General features: G+C 45.2%; 3 non-coding genes across 3 annotated transcripts in view; all 3 read left to right on the top strand.

Moving 5' to 3' along the window:
• The first annotated feature begins 1,389 nt into the window (after positions 1-1,389).
• On the top strand, positions 1,390-3,292 carry LOC135194550 (small subunit ribosomal RNA). The gene has a single exon (XR_010309824.1). It is a non-coding gene; the product is annotated as a small subunit ribosomal RNA (ribosomal RNA).
• Positions 3,293-3,731: 439 nt separating this feature from the next.
• LOC135194572 (5.8S ribosomal RNA) lies at positions 3,732-3,888 on the top strand. Its single transcript, XR_010309846.1, has one exon. It is a non-coding gene; the product is annotated as a 5.8S ribosomal RNA (ribosomal RNA).
• A 731-nt stretch (positions 3,889-4,619) lies between these two features.
• Positions 4,620-5,000, top strand: part of LOC135194563 (large subunit ribosomal RNA) — a 3,975-nt gene continuing 3,594 nt past the window's right edge. Inside the window, exon 1 of the ribosomal RNA XR_010309837.1 lies at positions 4,620-5,000. This exon is cut by the window's right edge and continues 3,594 nt beyond it. This is a non-coding gene — a ribosomal RNA (large subunit ribosomal RNA).

The raw sequence follows: 5,000 nt of genomic DNA, 5'->3' as shown, positions 1-5,000 counted from the left end.
ACGTTGCATAATATCATATAATCATATCCTATATATAAAAATATTGAACAAAATATATAATAGAGATATATATATATAATACGGGTTTGGATGTTTGTTTCGGGGTATACAGAGGGGGTTGCGGGGGGGTTGGGGGTTTGGGGGGGGGGGGGTGGGCGGTTAGGGGTGCGTGTCTGGGGTTTGTTCTCTTATGATATCGGATCAAATATGAGAAACGTAAAAAAAAAAAATAAAAAAATTACATTCCGTTCGGACGAGCCGAATGTCATACTCGTCGCCGGGCATATATATGGAGTAGTGACGGTTCGAACGTCGAACATTGAAATTTGATGCGAGACGCGAAGTGACCGATCACAGTAGTACTCTTGTATAACGAAAAATAAAAATTTATTATCGTTTCCTTTCGTCGTCGTCGTTGTTGCGTCTCTCTGGCGTCTCGATTCGTCGTATCGCGTTATATTATACTTTACACGTAGTATTACCTATGTACGTACGAATCGTCGCGACCGCTGGGGGGACAACATACAATATTCACTGACACGTGGAAATGATGAAAAGATTCTTTTTTTTTTTTTCGTTCTGTAAAACTGTGCCGACCGACGGACGCACGTAAATCTCTCTGCCTCACATGCGCTTCCTCTTATCGTCGTCGTCGTCGCGCTCTTCTCTACAATCTATCCTCATGGAATAGTGTCGATTCATTGTAGTAGATCTGTGCGACGTCGTGACACGACACATATGAGAAGGAAACGTGTTAGAGACCAGAGTTTTTAAAAGATTCAATGTATTCGTATAATGTGTATAATTTTGATATTATATCATGAAAACGGTCGTTTCTAAAATTCTTTTTATTTTTCATTTATCATGTACAAAAAATACATAACCCGAGTATCGGTACGATCACTCAAACACCGGGCGTCGATCCCAATGTTTTACGATAATAATCGTTGAACAATACATACGTACACGTCGTGTGCGAAGTGTTATTTTAAAATAAACTCGATCTCGTTTAGAACGTTCGAATTCGTGACCGTGATGTGTCATTATGTGACGACGCCGCCGTCGCCGCCGCCGCCGCCGCCGCCGTCGCGATATATAAATATCGTCTCGATAAATATATAAAGCGCGGGGGAGCGCGCGAGCGCGCGCGAGCGAGTGTCTCGTTTGAATTATAAAAGAGTCAACCGTTAAAATCTATCGCGTCTAACGCGATTGACGATACGGTAAGACGCTCGTTTCATACTGTGCGTATATGGTACATACATACATACATGCGTGCATGCATGCATGCATGCGTGCGTGCGTGCGTGCCTCGCGTGTGTGTGTGTATTTTATATGTGAATATGAAACGAGAAGAGAGTTTGACGACTTCAACAAGTCTATGTTAGCTCCCTGGTTGATCCTGCCAGTAGTTATATGCTTGTCTCAAAGATTAAGCCATGCATGTCTCAGTGCAAGCCGTATTAAGGCGATACCGCGAATGGCTCAATATATCAGTTTTGGTTCCTTAGATCTTACTCAGTTACTTGGATAACTGTGGTAATTCTAGAGCTAATACATGCAATCAGAACTCTGACCAGTGATGGGATGAGTGCTTTTATTAGATCAAAACCAATCGACGGAGGGCGTCTCGTCCGAAGTCGTTAATTTTGATGAATCTGGATAACTTTTGCCGATCGCATGGTCCAGTACCGGCGACGCATCTTTCAAATGTCTGCCTTATCAACTTTCGATGGTAGTTTCTGCGACTACCATGGTTGTCACGGGTAACGGGGAATCAGGGTTCGATTCCGGAGAGGGAGCCTGAGAAACGGCTACCACATCCAAGGAAGGCAGCAGGCGCGCAAATTACCCACTCCCGGCACGGGGAGGTAGTGACGAAAAATAACGATACGGGACTCTTTCGAGGCCTCGTAATCGGAATGAGTACACTTTAAATATTTTAACGAGGAACAATTGGAGGGCAAGTCTGGTGCCAGCAGCCGCGGTAATTCCAGCTCCAATAGCGTATACTAAAATTGTTGCGGTTAAAAAGCTCGTAGTTGCATTTGTGCGCCGCGCTGTCGGTGCACCGCATCCGCGGTGATACTGACACGTCTGCGGAGCATATCGTCGGTGAGCCGGCGGTAAAACGCCGGTTCAATATCAAAATCCTATCGCGGTGCTCTTCAGTGAGTGTCGAGATGGGCCGACAATTTTACTTTGAACAAATTAGAGTGCTCAAAGCGGGCTCAAAATGCCGCTTGAATATTTCGTGCATGGAATAATAGAATATGATCTCGGTTCTATTTTGTTGGTTTTCAGAACTCCGAGGTAATGATTAATAGGGATAACTGGGGGCATTCGTATTGCGACGTTAGAGGTGAAATTCTTGGATCGTCGCAAGACGAACATCAGCGAAAGCATTTGCCAAAGGTGTTTTCATCAATCAAGAACGAAAGTTAGAGGTTCGAAGGCGATTAGATACCGCCCTAGTTCTAACCGTAAATATGTCATCTAGCGATCCGCCGACGTTACTACAATGGCTCGGCGGGCAGCTTCCGGGAAACCAAAGATTTTGGACTCCGGGGGGAGTATGGTTGCAAAGCTGAAACTTAAAGGAATTGACGGAAGGGCACCACCAGGAGTGGAGCCTGCGGCTTAATTTGACTCAACACGGGAAATCTCACCAGGCCCGGACACCGGAAGGATTGACAGATTAATAGCTCTTTCTTGATTCGGTGGGTGGTGGTGCATGGCCGTTCTTAGTTGGTGGAGCGATTTGTCTGGTTAATTCCGGTAACGAACGAGACTCTAGCCTGCTAAATAGGCGTCGTCATTTAGGTGTGCTCGATTTCGGTCGAGCAACTCACTGGCGGCGTATTAAAATTCTTCTTAGAGGGACCGGCGGCTTCGAGCCGCACGAGATTGAGCAATAACAGGTCTGTGATGCCCTTAGATGTCCTGGGCCGCACGCGCGCTACACTGAAGGAATCAGCATGTTCTCCCTGGCCTAGAGGCCCGGGCAACCCGTTGAAACTCCTTCGTGCTGGGGATTGGGGTTTGCAATTATCCCCCATAAACGAGGAATTCCTAGTAAGCGCGAGTCATAAGCTCGCGTTGATTACGTCCCTGCCCTTTGTACACACCGCCCGTCGCTACTACCGATTGAATGATTTAGTGAGGTCTTCGGACCGACACGCGGTGGCTTCACGGCCGTCGGCGTTGCTGGGAAGTTGACCAAACTTGATCATTTAGAGGAAGTAAAAGTCGTAACAAGGTTTCCGTAGGGGAACCTGCGGAAGGATCATTAACGTAAATTATCTATCTCGAATGAGTGCGATGATGAACGATAATAAAATTCTAAAACACAAAAATCGACGTTCGGAATGTGTCGTTTCGATGCGAGGACGCGATTCTCTCGTTCTCGAGTCGGAGAGTCGTGTAACGCGTCCTATACTGATATTTTTCGATGTCGATTTCGAGGAAAGTACGATGTGTCAACGCACATACGTCATCTTCAAATAAAATGTATATTTTTTTTTTTTTGTTTTGTACTTTTTTTTTTTTTTTTTATTTTATTTTATTTATTTTTTTTTAATTTTTGAATTTTTCTCTATATACTAAAAAGAAGAGAAAAAAACAAAAAAAAAAAAAAAAATAAAAATAAAAAACTAACTAATATCACTCTGGCGTATAGAATCGTTCGAGTGATCGTAGAAATTATACAACAAAAAAATTAACAAAACCATTACCCTGGACGGTGGATCACTTGGCTCGCGGGTCGATGAAGAACGCAGTTAACTGCGCGTCATAGTGTGAACTGCAGGACACATTTGAACATCGACATTTCGAACGCACATTGCGGTCCGTGGAGAAACATCCAGGACCACTCCTGTCTGAGGGCCGGCTGTATAAAAATATAAACCACACTGTTCGAACGTTTAATGTCTCGTCTCTTTACGTCTTAACCGAAGTAAAAGACTTTGACGTTCGACTCGAACATATGACGGTATCCGCGTTCGAGATCGTTATTACGTGTTTAAATATAATACTTAATATACGCATTTCGTTCTCGGTCCGTTCAAATATAACAAATACGACGATGTGTATGTATGTTTACGTTTACATGCGTGCGTGTATATATAATTTATATTATGTATATTTTTTATATACGTTCGTGTGTACGTTCACGTCACGGAGTTTCGTTATATGCGACGTCAGAGAGACTGAGAGCGTCGCTCGTCGCCAGACGAGGAGCGCCCATCTCCGACCTTTCGATCGTTTCATTGAGTTGTTCTCGATAATTCGAAGAGGGGGTAATCGGAGTTTAGGTGATCTCTTCTCGTCTCGAGATGAGTATGTGCGTTTCTTTTGTTTATTTTCTAATGTCAAAATTTCGAATACAAAAGCTCCGCGATCGTTACGAACGTTTATATACGAGTGTACATAAAGCGCGCGCGCGCGCATAGTTTACGTGATGACATCGAAACATTCGTATATCGAGTAGGCGGACTCGACGTCCGAAGAGCGCGTCGACGCCGACGTCGGAACGACCGGAATGAAAATTCTCTCTCGTCTCGACGAAAGCGGCGCCGTCGCGTTGACGGATATCGCGTCTGCCTCGTTTTTTTTATCGTTGGCCTCAGATCAGGGAGGATCACCCGCCGAATTTAAGCATATTAGTAAGCGGAGGAAAAGAAACTAACCAGGATTTCCTTAGTAGCGGCGAGCGAACAGGAAATAGCCCAGCACTGAATCCCGCGGTTGTAACGATCGCGGGAGATGTGGTGTTCGGGAGGTATCGCTTTCTCGTCGTCGCCACTCCTGTCCAAGTTCGTCTTGAACGGGGCCGTTTTCCCGTAGAGGGTGCCAGGCCCGTAGCGACGGAGCGAGACGGCGAGAGGTACGCTCCTCAGAGTCGGGTTGCTTGAGAGTGCAGCCCTAAGTGGGTGGTAAACTCCATCTAAGGCTAAATATTACCGCGAGACCGATAGCGAACAAGTACCGTGAGGGAAAGT

Source organism: Vanessa tameamea, chromosome 31, assembly GCF_037043105.1.
Source record: "Vanessa tameamea isolate UH-Manoa-2023 chromosome 31, ilVanTame1 primary haplotype, whole genome shotgun sequence".
NCBI lineage: Eukaryota > Metazoa > Arthropoda > Insecta > Lepidoptera > Nymphalidae > Vanessa > Vanessa tameamea.
The sequence above is the reverse complement of the archived record's forward strand: the minus strand, read 5'-3'. Positions and strand labels throughout refer to the sequence as shown.